At 32.5% G+C, this 11,118-nt stretch overlaps 3 long non-coding RNA genes across 6 annotated transcripts in view; all 3 read left to right on the top strand.

Annotated features, from left to right (window-relative positions):
- On the top strand, positions 1,711–5,041 carry LOC107642211. 4 transcript variants are annotated; one of them, XR_002347576.1, is made up of 7 exons: positions 1,711–2,176; positions 3,044–3,131; positions 3,309–3,395; positions 3,648–3,701; positions 4,074–4,121; positions 4,211–4,388; positions 4,802–5,041. It is a non-coding gene; the product is annotated as an uncharacterized LOC107642211 (long non-coding RNA). The 4 variants fall into 4 exon arrangements; XR_002347575.1 differs by having other exon boundaries at positions 1,712–2,176; positions 3,044–3,066; XR_001620641.2 differs by lacking the exon at positions 3,044–3,131 and having other exon boundaries at positions 1,712–2,176; positions 3,651–3,701.
- Positions 9,490–10,191, top strand: LOC110262671. The gene is made up of 2 exons (XR_002347577.1): positions 9,490–9,808; positions 9,939–10,191. It is a non-coding gene; the product is annotated as an uncharacterized LOC110262671 (long non-coding RNA).
- The window catches only part of LOC110262672, a 2,802-nt gene continuing 2,140 nt past the window's right edge, over positions 10,457–11,118 (top strand). Inside the window, exon 1 of the long non-coding RNA XR_002347578.1 lies at positions 10,457–10,665. This is a non-coding gene — a long non-coding RNA (uncharacterized LOC110262672). The remainder of the gene's footprint in view (positions 10,666–11,118) is intronic.

The raw sequence follows: 11,118 nt of genomic DNA on the forward strand, positions 1-11,118 counted from the left end.
CAACATTAATTGATGCTAACAATAGAAGAAGAAAAAAAAAAGAAAAAGAAAACTTTTCTCAACATAATGGGATCAAAATTAGATCCTCCAACTTTAGACTATTCAAAAAGATTCGATAGCTTCTCTGTATCAAATCTTAGATCCAACGTTGAGAGAGTCTTACGTTGATGGGATTCATTATTGGCTTCGTTCTTATTATTGTGATTGATCACTCCAATCATATATGAGTGTAAGAGAGCATAATTGGGATGTGCTTCAGTTTTGCCATTACTAGAGAAAATTGATGATGTTATTGACGATGCATTATTCATATTCATAATATTTTTGGAGCTCGATGATGTACTGCTTGCACTAATTTCTTGCCCCTGCTTTTTTTACCTGCGCTTGTGTTAGGCGCGTGTAAGGTTAAGAAGGTGGATGGTGCTATGATGCTAGTGAGAAGTGGTGGATGATTGAGTTCCTATTTTGTATTTAACACACATGTTTGTAATTAGGAGTTTATTACAGATGTTGTTTTCTGCGATTTGGGATATTAAGTGTCCTCGTTTTAATGATTAAAGAGAATGTAAACTACACCATTATAGAATTATAAAAAAAATATTTATTTAATATGAAAAAAAAATTATAATACTTAACAAAAGAAACATCTAATTATATTTTAGTAAAAATAATTAAATATCTATAAAATTTTAAAAAAATATACTTCAATCTTTCAAGTGATAACACGGTAATGTTAAACAAAAGTCTTACTCAAAATTTCAAACTAAAATGAATATAGACAAGTGAAAAAAAAAGATATTATTTTTAGAGCAAAATTAAATCCTAATAAAAGACCATTATCAGTTTTCAATAGTATAATGCCATTCTCAAGGAGCAACCACAATTCTCCAAACAACTTAGTTAAGATTCTTTTGTCCAGTCGAAGTTATTCTCCTACCCCTGAAATACAAAAGGATTTTTAGAATTTCTTAAATCAGATTTATGTTAAATCTATTTATTTATTTTAAAAGAGCTTCATATGTAATTGTTTGTCATGTGTTGGTGCTTTTTTCATTTGTCCAGAGGCGGTGCCAAAGAAAATTCTTGAGGTGATGAATGTGCCAAACTGGACTAGGGAAAATGTTGCCAGTCACTTGCAGGTTTGCTTTTCTAGCTATTTCACTTATACTTACATGATTTGCTTAATTGATAGAATTATAGTAATTCTCTATTTACGTTTATAGTTCTTTATATATGCTTGATAAGTTGATATGGAGCCACTGAAAGATAATCTAATATCTTAACAAAAAAAAATTATGATTTTTATACCACTTTTGTTTGAAAAGTGGTTTTGATAAAATTGTTACGAAAAATAAATGTTGACACACAAAAAGTAAGATTCTTGTGATACTAAAAATAGAAATTTTTTTTATTTTTTTTTGTATACACTACAAAAAAATATCTATTCAGTCATACTTTTTTTAAATTACATTTGAAAAACGTAGAATAGGCTACGCTTTTTTTCGTGTTATCTTTTTATAAGAGAAAAGAATACACAATTGTAGTATCATTTAAAAAGTGTAGCCTTAGATATATTATAGAAATCACTTATAAAGCATAGTCATAAATTGATATCTATGCGTTCACTTTTTGTATCAAACACAACACTTTTAAAGAATAACTTATTTATTATGTTTTGGGTGTACTTTAAAAATGATGCCTAATATATGAAAGCCAAATCCTAACACTCAGTGAAATTTTTATTCTCCTTTCAATTCCCTCCAACATAACCCTCTCACCTTCAATACGCGCACAACCTCACCTTCGCCAACCCTTTCGCGCTCAACAACCCTCAACTTCGCCATTCTCACCTTCAACATTCATCACCTACGACACTCATCATCACCCTTCTCCTTCTCACTGTCGCCGTTGACCCTCGCCACCCAGTCACCACTCACCGCCAGTCACCACTCACCACATCGATGCGCAAACCAGTTCACCACTCACCAGCTGACCAATCACCACTCACCACTGACCGCCAGTCACCGCTCACCATTCGCCATCGACACTCATTGTCACCACTGCACTGACCATTGCTCTTCTTCTGTGTTCTGCACTAATCGTCGCTGCGGCGCCCTCGGCATCGTCATCTCCGTGCTTCTCATCTCGTCTTCTCTGTGCTCACATCATTGAAAAGGTATGTAATGATTTCTATTTTGGTTCTGAAATTTCAGAGGTTTAGGGTTCCGATTTTAAGGGTTTTAATTTGGGGGTTTTAATATGTGAAATATGGGTTTGTGAACTGTGATTTGATAACATGCATGCTGTTGTTGATGAAGATGCATGGTATTTTTGTTTGTGAGATTGAATCCAAATGGCATGTCGAGGATGATTTTTTCATTTTCCCCCCCTCCCCTTTCAGACTTCAAGTGTAGTTCAAGTGTAGTTTGTGAGACTGAATCCAAATGGCATGTCGAGAAATTTATTGAAATATAAATAAAATGAAATTTTTACTGTTATATTGATTCAGGCGTATACTTTATCATACATTGTCACAAAATAACCTGCCTGAAGTTTGTAACAATCGGGAAGTTTTGATGAGTTTGGAGTTTGTATGCTATATGTATTGCAGCTCTGTTATACTTAAATAGTTAACTGTAGTGGATTAGCCATATAAGCTCTCTGCTTAACTACAATTTCTGTTATACTTAAGTAGAAGTTGGTAAACTGACTTGATTGATCCCGTCTTTGAAATTCTCTAGCCCCTCTGTTTATTTATGTTCTGAGAAGTTAAAAAGTATTAAATATATAACCCTAGGAAACTTTGCCTGAGCAAAATTGATCAATTTTTCATGCCCATTGTGTTTAGGGTTTGAAAAGCTATGCTTTATAGATGAATCCTTTGTTTTACTTTTTTATCATATTATCTTTCTCCTTAAATCTTAATGAAATTATTCTTTTATACCATTTTTTTTTCATTTTCAAGTTTTCCCTTGTTGACTTTATTAATATTAGTCTTGTAAATTTATAAGAAATTTTAAAATTTTAAATTTACAAACTGCAGATAAAGGTTGAAGACTTCTTTAGGTACTTTTTCTCAGATGATGTTGTAAACTTTCATGAGTCTTTCCATAAAAGATGTGGTGATAAAGGTAGCCTGCATGAAGCAACTATGAAACCTCTGTATTTGAAAAATCATCTTTAATTTTGTATGCTTTGCTGGTTGTGAGTATGGTTTAAAGGGAAAAGTTTAAGACGACTAATACCTGTCAATACACCTTAATGTTTTGTCAAGGATGATTTTTTCATTTTTCCCCCACCTCTTTCAGACTTAAAGTGTAGTTCGTGGCGTCCTCAAGAGAAATTTGGGTATGCTCGTGAACTATCTTTTCAACATCCAATAAGACTTTATCTTGGTATGTTTCTGCCAGCTTTATTTCTCTTTTCTATCAGAGGTTCAACTAAAATTTTGAATGAAGCCAAAGTGAATGCCTAATATGGGGGCAAAGAGTGAACAAATAGATTTGCTGGAAAAGCAAATTTCTAATTCTGTCATTGTTTCAGATAAGATGGATCAATCAGGGATGTCACATGTACATTCAATTGACGTTATTTTTTGTGCTGTTTCACTTGTTAGTAGTCCAGCTTAATGCTGTTTTTTTATGCAGAAGACTGTTTCTGAGTTTATGGCACAGCTAAATGAGAAATCTTTCGAACTTGAGGTGAGAATTATTTACGTCTTTCTAATAGATCCATACATATCATTCACATTAAACAGAAAGTCCAGACTCCAGATAGGGTTCAAATGAAAGCTAGCACTGAGAAGGGCTTTAGTGGATCATGTGAGGGGCAAATAAAAATCCTAAATTTAGTCCTTAAAGTCAACTTTGTTGTAGTATTTTCCAACTTAAACAAAAACAGAGAGTATGTCATTAATCCAATTGATTTTCTAATCGCCATGCTGCTAATCATGCGAGACAGCAGTGCCTTTATTATGTAGCATAGACATTGCAATTGGCAATTGATGATGCATGAACATATTGCCTTGCTGCTAGCTGTTTTCTGACGAGTCCAATGTTATTGTGCTCATTCAGGTCAAAGTAGCAGATAATCATATAATTCAAGAACAGCTTAATCAGAAGGTGGTAAGCCTAATCTTAAATTACTTTAAAATTAATATTATTCTTCTTTTCTTTATGATGTTAGCTAATTGAGTAATTTGGTTGATCAGATCGGTGACTGAAAATCCGCGAGAAATGATTGCTTCTCTGAAACAGCAACTTGAAGATGCACTGGAGTTGAGAAATTTTAGCCCTGTAGCAAATCATTCTCAACATGGTGAACTTCATCTTGACAAGGGAAATGAGTTGATAAATGATACAAATGAAGGGCTGCTTTTACAAGCACAGGTATATTCTTATCATGTATGTTCCTCATTGAGTGCCATTACTGTTTTTTAATTTTCATTCCTCTTTAGGAGTGGTTATGATGACCTGTTATTCATTATGCTTCTATGTTGTCTTTTCATTCTCTTATCGTGTCAAGATTAAAACTAAAAAAAATGTTTGACAATTATAACTATATATATACTTAATAAGCATTTAAAATAGTTGTAATGAGAGAATAACAAGCATAAATACATAATTGTCTTTATCTTTAACTCTTTACTTAAATGATCAATATGGAGTTAATATTTTATCATGTTTATTCATATTTATAATGATTAATAATATAAGTTTACTATTTTATCCTATTAAGAAATTTTTGGAAAACAGAATAGTTATGAATATTTTTCTAACTACTTTTCTATATAATTATGCAGGGTAACAATGAAGATTAAGCAATGAAGATTAAGCTTATTATTATTGTGGTTTATTAGCTAAGATAGAGCTGTTTAGAATCTTTACATCTATGGTTGATTAATAACTTTTATTAGAAGATACTTATGTATGTAGGATATGTTTTTTTGTAGAGTATTAGTTGTAAATTCTAAGTGATATTATGGTTATTTTAATATGGCTATGCTTACTTTAGTATGAGATGTATGAATTTTTACAATTAACTTCATTCTAGTACTTTTGAATCATTATTATAAATATATTTTGGTTAGAGATAATTTTTATTATTTAAAGAAATTATTTAGTATAATTATGTATTTATTTTTATTTTATAATATTTAACTCATTTAAATAAAAATGCAGAATTATTATACATGTAATCATATTAACTATTATGTTGTATTATATATATATATATATATAAAGTATTTATTTAAGTAGAATTTTTGATAAAGCATATCCTAGTCGGGCAAAAATGGATGTTGAAAAGCGTATCCTAGTCTGGCAAAAATGGAAGCTGAAAAACGTAGCCTTTGGTCTTGGATAGCATCACTTGAAAAGCGCACCTTATTTCCAAACGCCAAAAGCGTAGCCCTTGGTACAGAAAAGCGTAGCCTTTGAGAATAGGTAACGGCCGAATAGGAATTACCCCAAAAAGCGTAGCTGTATCCCAGAAAGCGTAGCCGTAGCCTAAGACATCATTTTTTTCACTTTTGGCTACACTTTTCAAGTATACCTGAATGAGTGTTTTTCTTGTAGTGGTATTTGATTTTTATCTTTATCCAATTAACTTCTTTAATTTTTTACGAATATAATTAAAATAGACAATATTTTTATGCAATTCTTTACTTTTTATTATTAAAGTCTTTTGACTTTTGATTTTATTATGAAAATAATAAAAATAAGTCAATAACTTAAAAAAATTTCACACATTCGAAAAAAAAATTCTAAAAGCTTATTAATTTAGTAGTTAGAATTTTGATTTAACATTTATAATCTTTCGATATTATTAGATTTTATGTAAACCCTAAAATCTCAATTTTACATACCTTGATATGTATACATAAGTCCTAATTTCAATATGCATGTGATACCCTAACAAAATTATGCATCCAAATAAAATTCACAAAAACTAATTATTGACTTTTTGTGTTGTTTTCATTTTTATCATATCACCTTATACGAATCTAATTCGATGGTACTATATGGTATTACTATAAAAATGATTGATGTTGGTGAAATACTATCTAACTGAAAAGTCCTGTTTGACATAATAAAGGAAGCCACAAGTTTGCTTCGAAGCAAAAACTGAAATTTTTTTATGAATCATTAGCTCAAATATGTGTACTTGGGTTTTCATTGGTGTTTGGTAACATGATAAAAGTTAGCTATTTTCTAGAAAGAATTCGGATTTTATTTTTGCGGCTCACTACTCATAGCATGCAAGAGGTATATATACCATGAATTGAGATTATTTGTGTTGGTGAGAATTATTAAGAAGAATAATAATGTAACATTCTGAAACAATAAGTGCTAACGTTTATGCATGCATACGCATGCAGAATTACCGCATATTTCTGAAAAAAATTTCAGAGAAAAGGATAATTGCAGGAATATCTGAAAGAACACTAAGGTCAAGGTTCGCTGCTGAGCTTCCAATTAAGATGATCAGAGCATTACAAGCCTTATATGAGAAGCTTAATAATAATAATTATTATATAACTCCCTTACCCATTTCATTGATCCAAGCTCTCCTTGATTACCATCACCCTTACAACCCTAATTTTCCTTACCTCATTCCAACCAATAATAACACAGCCTTGAACCAAGTCATGAGTCTTGGAGTTGCACCCCAATTCCTTGGACCAAAAGCTCCTATTGGTAATGCCAACAACAACACTATGATCCATCATCAGCTTCCAATTAATGCTCCATATGATCCAGTAATGCATCATCAAAACTATGCTCAATCACCAATGGGGATTAACAATCATCAGCAGCAGAGGTATGATCCAAGAGTGTATCATCAAAGCTATGATCTTGGAACGGGAAACATGGTTTCTTTGGGAAACCCTAATGTTAATAATAACATTCCCATGATGAATGCTGCTCCTTCTTGTTACCCTAGTGTTCCCCCTGCAGGAATTCACAATCAAATGAAGTATAATTATGGTGTCCAAGGCCATGGAGGGTTCAATGGTGTTGGTGGTGCAACTACTAATGCTGTTCCTGTTCCTGTTCTTATTCCTATTTCCATTTCCAATAACCACTATAATAGTAATGTTAATGGATTTGGATTCATGGATGGAGCTCCTATCAATAATGTCAACGTGGGAGCTTTTGGGAATAATGGAAATTATCCTGCTTCGATTCAAGGATGTTATGTTCCTCCTGGATTCTATGCTTCTCCGCCTTCTCCTCCTCCTCCTGCTGGATATTATGCTCCTCCACCGCGGCCTCCTGCAACCGCGGCTAACAATAATGGAATTATTATTGATGAACTTTCAGCAATGTTGATGCATCATGCAGCAGCACAAAAGAATTCAGGAGGGATCCAAGACAAAGAATTGCCTCCGCTTGTTGAAAGCCCTTGCGACAGCAATGAAGAACACTCTAAAAATGCAACTGCAATCAATGAGGATCAGAGTATTCTAGATGATGATGATTACGTTCTTTTCAACCTTCTCTTCATGCTAGAGGACATGCATATATATTCTCAAAGAGGTACATGAGTTATTTAAAAATCAAACTTATATGCATGGATTTAACTTTAATGCATGCCTATCTACTTTTATATTCTCAATTAACCAAAATCTTTGATTGAATTCATTTGCCACATTATCTAATAACTCTAGTACTATTTTATGTTACTACCTTAAAGGATTACCATTACTCTTTAAAATTATCAATGGTATAATATAGGGTTTGGAAGATCATTGCCTAGGAGGTAGTAATTTAGATAAACATTTTTTACGGGTAATGTAGACTATCACTTGCAATATAAACGTTATAGATTATTTTAAGAGTTAAATTTTGATGCATTTTTAATATAAAGAATTTTATACAATCATACAATTATATTTATTGTTTTAGAGACTATTTATATTATTAATAAAAAAAATAATTATTTTTATTAAGGTAGTATTACGTAATTAGATACACGTGCGTGTAAAATTATTTTATACTGATAATATATCAAAATTAAATTCTTATTTTAAAACTTTCACAAAATGTTGGTAATTGTATTATTTACTTGCTTCGTCACTTTTTTATAGTATGACCAGGCAGTCGAGAAACTAGACGGTAAAGAATTTTTTAAGCCTCACTCATCCACTTCTTCTAATGTGGTGCAATCTCCTGAACAGGTACATTATGTTTTTCAACAATGTTAGGAACCAAAATATTTTAACTAAATTACCTACTACTATAAAAGTTTCAAAAGAAAAATTGTTATTAGATAATAATGTAGATCTTTAATGATATCACGTCAAAATTAATCTTTCCGTCTACATTTTTTTTCTTGTTTGATCAGGTTGGAGGGAACCAAATCCCTGATGACTTTTTTGACTTTTCTGACTCGGCTAATCTTATTCAACAGGTTCATCATACTTTAGATAATTTTGTTCACATTATTTATAGTTCACTGTTAGAGAATATGTTTTCATCTTTCGAGTATAAATAATATAGCTGAAAATAGTTAAATGATAATCTAACATATTTAATTAAATTATTTAATATAATACATATTAATATCTTTTCTTAAACTAAAATTCTTAATTGCAACATGACAAACTCAGATTTCTGGAAATGTGATTGTTCCATCCAATGGAAACAACATGAATCTGTCAACTGAGACTTCAAAAACAAGCAACAACTTCAGTCCAATTCAGGCAAGTAGCTACTAGTACATACCACATTTTATTTCTACCAATATACATGTGTTATTGTTCACTATTTTGATGAAATAAGAGCTTAGAGAACTATATAGAGAATTATTGAATCTCCAAAAGATTAGAGATGAATCAAACTCAATTTGAGGCTAATTAATTAGGCCTAGTATACCAATTATTATAGCAGGTCAACTACATGAATCATATGATGTCATAGTATTTTGTCGTAGATTAATTAACGAACGAACCAATTGAATGTCTCAAACTTTTGTGAACAGGGCGATAATGAATTTCTGGACATTGAAATCTCTGATGAGATGTTCACCACTACAAACAATGGCTCTGCAATAACAAGTAACTACTCAGTTTTAAAGCAGGCAAGTAAACTTACTAGAACTTGTAACTATTCTTAATTGAAATGAATTTGAAAATGTTTTCTAATATAGGAATTTTTTACTGAAATACAGATGGAGGATTGGGACAAGACCCTCATTGAACTCATGTTTGAGAATAAAGCAAAATAAGCTAAGGGCCATCAAAGGGTTGCTGCTGATGAGGATCTTCACTTGACGAACTTACACCTTATGTACATTGCTCAGTGCTAAGATTAAGATTATGAAAAGCTATTAGAACTTAATTATAATTGTTGTTACATAAATAATACAGGGATCCCATTTTCCTAATATCTATCTAGTGACACCATCTCCCTTTTTCATTCACGGACATCTTCAATTGTCATTCTTCCATTTTCAATTCTCCGTAATAAATAATAGTAATCCGTAACTGCACCGCAACAATTTTAGATCCCATTTTCTCTTTCTTACATCATCTATACTACCTCCAAACCACGTGTTATTTGGCTTGTAAAACTGACCCTTCATGAGTCCTCTCCCTTCCGTTCTTCACACTCTCAAGTTAATTTGAAACATAGCATTAACTCCATTTTCATCACGCACACTTCGTGAAACACAAACGCGCTTCGTCTCTCTTACTCTCTCTGTGTCTCTCTCGCGAATAGATCCCTCTGCCTCAACTCAAATGCACCTCCATTGTTAAATGTAACTTATTCTTTCTGCTTTCAACTCTCAAGCAACAACTTCCGTGAGCTTCTTCTTTTCTTATTTTCACTGTTCTTTCTGATCTATTTTCAATATTTTATTTATTTATTTTTGAATATTTATTAATTATTAAGTCGTGCATTTTTTTATTTTTGTGTTTTTTTTGTCGGCAGCTGATTGTAAACGAAGATCTGGAATCTTCTAGAAGCATAATGCTGAGTTTGGATTTGTGTTTTTTTTTTCTCTCTCGAATGGCTCGAGTAGAGAGAATTTGTTAGGGTTTTTGATTTTTCCGTTAATCTCTGTTTGATGCTTTGTGTGCCACCGATGACTGTTCAGGAAACTCCCATGGCATATTCCTCCCATGATAGAGGAAACAATGAAACACGTGAAGCTTATGCCAAAAAGCTAAGAGCTCAGAATTCAGTTAGTCAATTAGTGAAGTCAGTTGTGCAGACTTTTCTTTTTCTGTTATTACCTTCCAGTTCTGTTGTGCTGAGGTGATATATAAGGCCCACATCAGTTGGGGAGGGGAAGCATGTCTTATAAGGGTGTGGATATCTCTCCCTAGCATGACGCGTTTTGACGAGTGAGTGTGGGGGGTTTCGGCTAGCATCCCTATCGTCAAAAGCAAAACCGTGAGACCTTGTGTGCCAAAGTGGACAATATCGTGCTAGCGGGTGATCTAGGCTGTTACAGATGGTATCAGAGCCAGAATCCGGATCGATGTGCCAGCGAAGGGGAGCGGATTGTAAGGCCCACATCGGTTGGGGAGGGGAACGAAACATGCCTTATAAGGATGTGGATACCTCTTCCTAGCATGATGCATTTGACGAGTGAGTGTGTGGGATTTCGGCTAGCATCTATATCGTCAAAAGCAAAACCGTGAGGTCTTGTGTGGTAATTTTTTATTCTTCTTCTTTCGGTTCTTTATCATTTCTTTCGGTTCTTTATCATTTCTTTACCATTAACGTGAGGTTGGAACAAGAAGCAAGGTTCTTAGAGGTATCTTCTTTGTTATGTGAACCTTGCCCTATTACTTGTTAACCTTGTGCTTCCTTTTTTTTCCCAATGGTTTGCTTTTGTTTTTCTGTGTGTTACGGTAAAATGGTATGTGAAAGTTTTGAACTTTTTTTGCATTGTTCTATCTCGGGTTAAGTACTGAAATCGTCTTTAAGATTTGGGGTGAAAATCAAAATCGTTCCCGACCTTTTTTTGTTATTAAAAGCATCCTCAACGTTACAAAACGTTATAAAATCATTCTTTTCCACTTCAATTTTATTTTTTTTACCATATTACCCTTCATTATTAATAAAAAATAATTAAAAATAATATTAAAAAATTAAAACCCCC

Source organism: Arachis ipaensis, chromosome B05, assembly GCF_000816755.2.
Source record: "Arachis ipaensis cultivar K30076 chromosome B05, Araip1.1, whole genome shotgun sequence".
Lineage (NCBI taxonomy): Eukaryota > Viridiplantae > Streptophyta > Magnoliopsida > Fabales > Fabaceae > Arachis > Arachis ipaensis.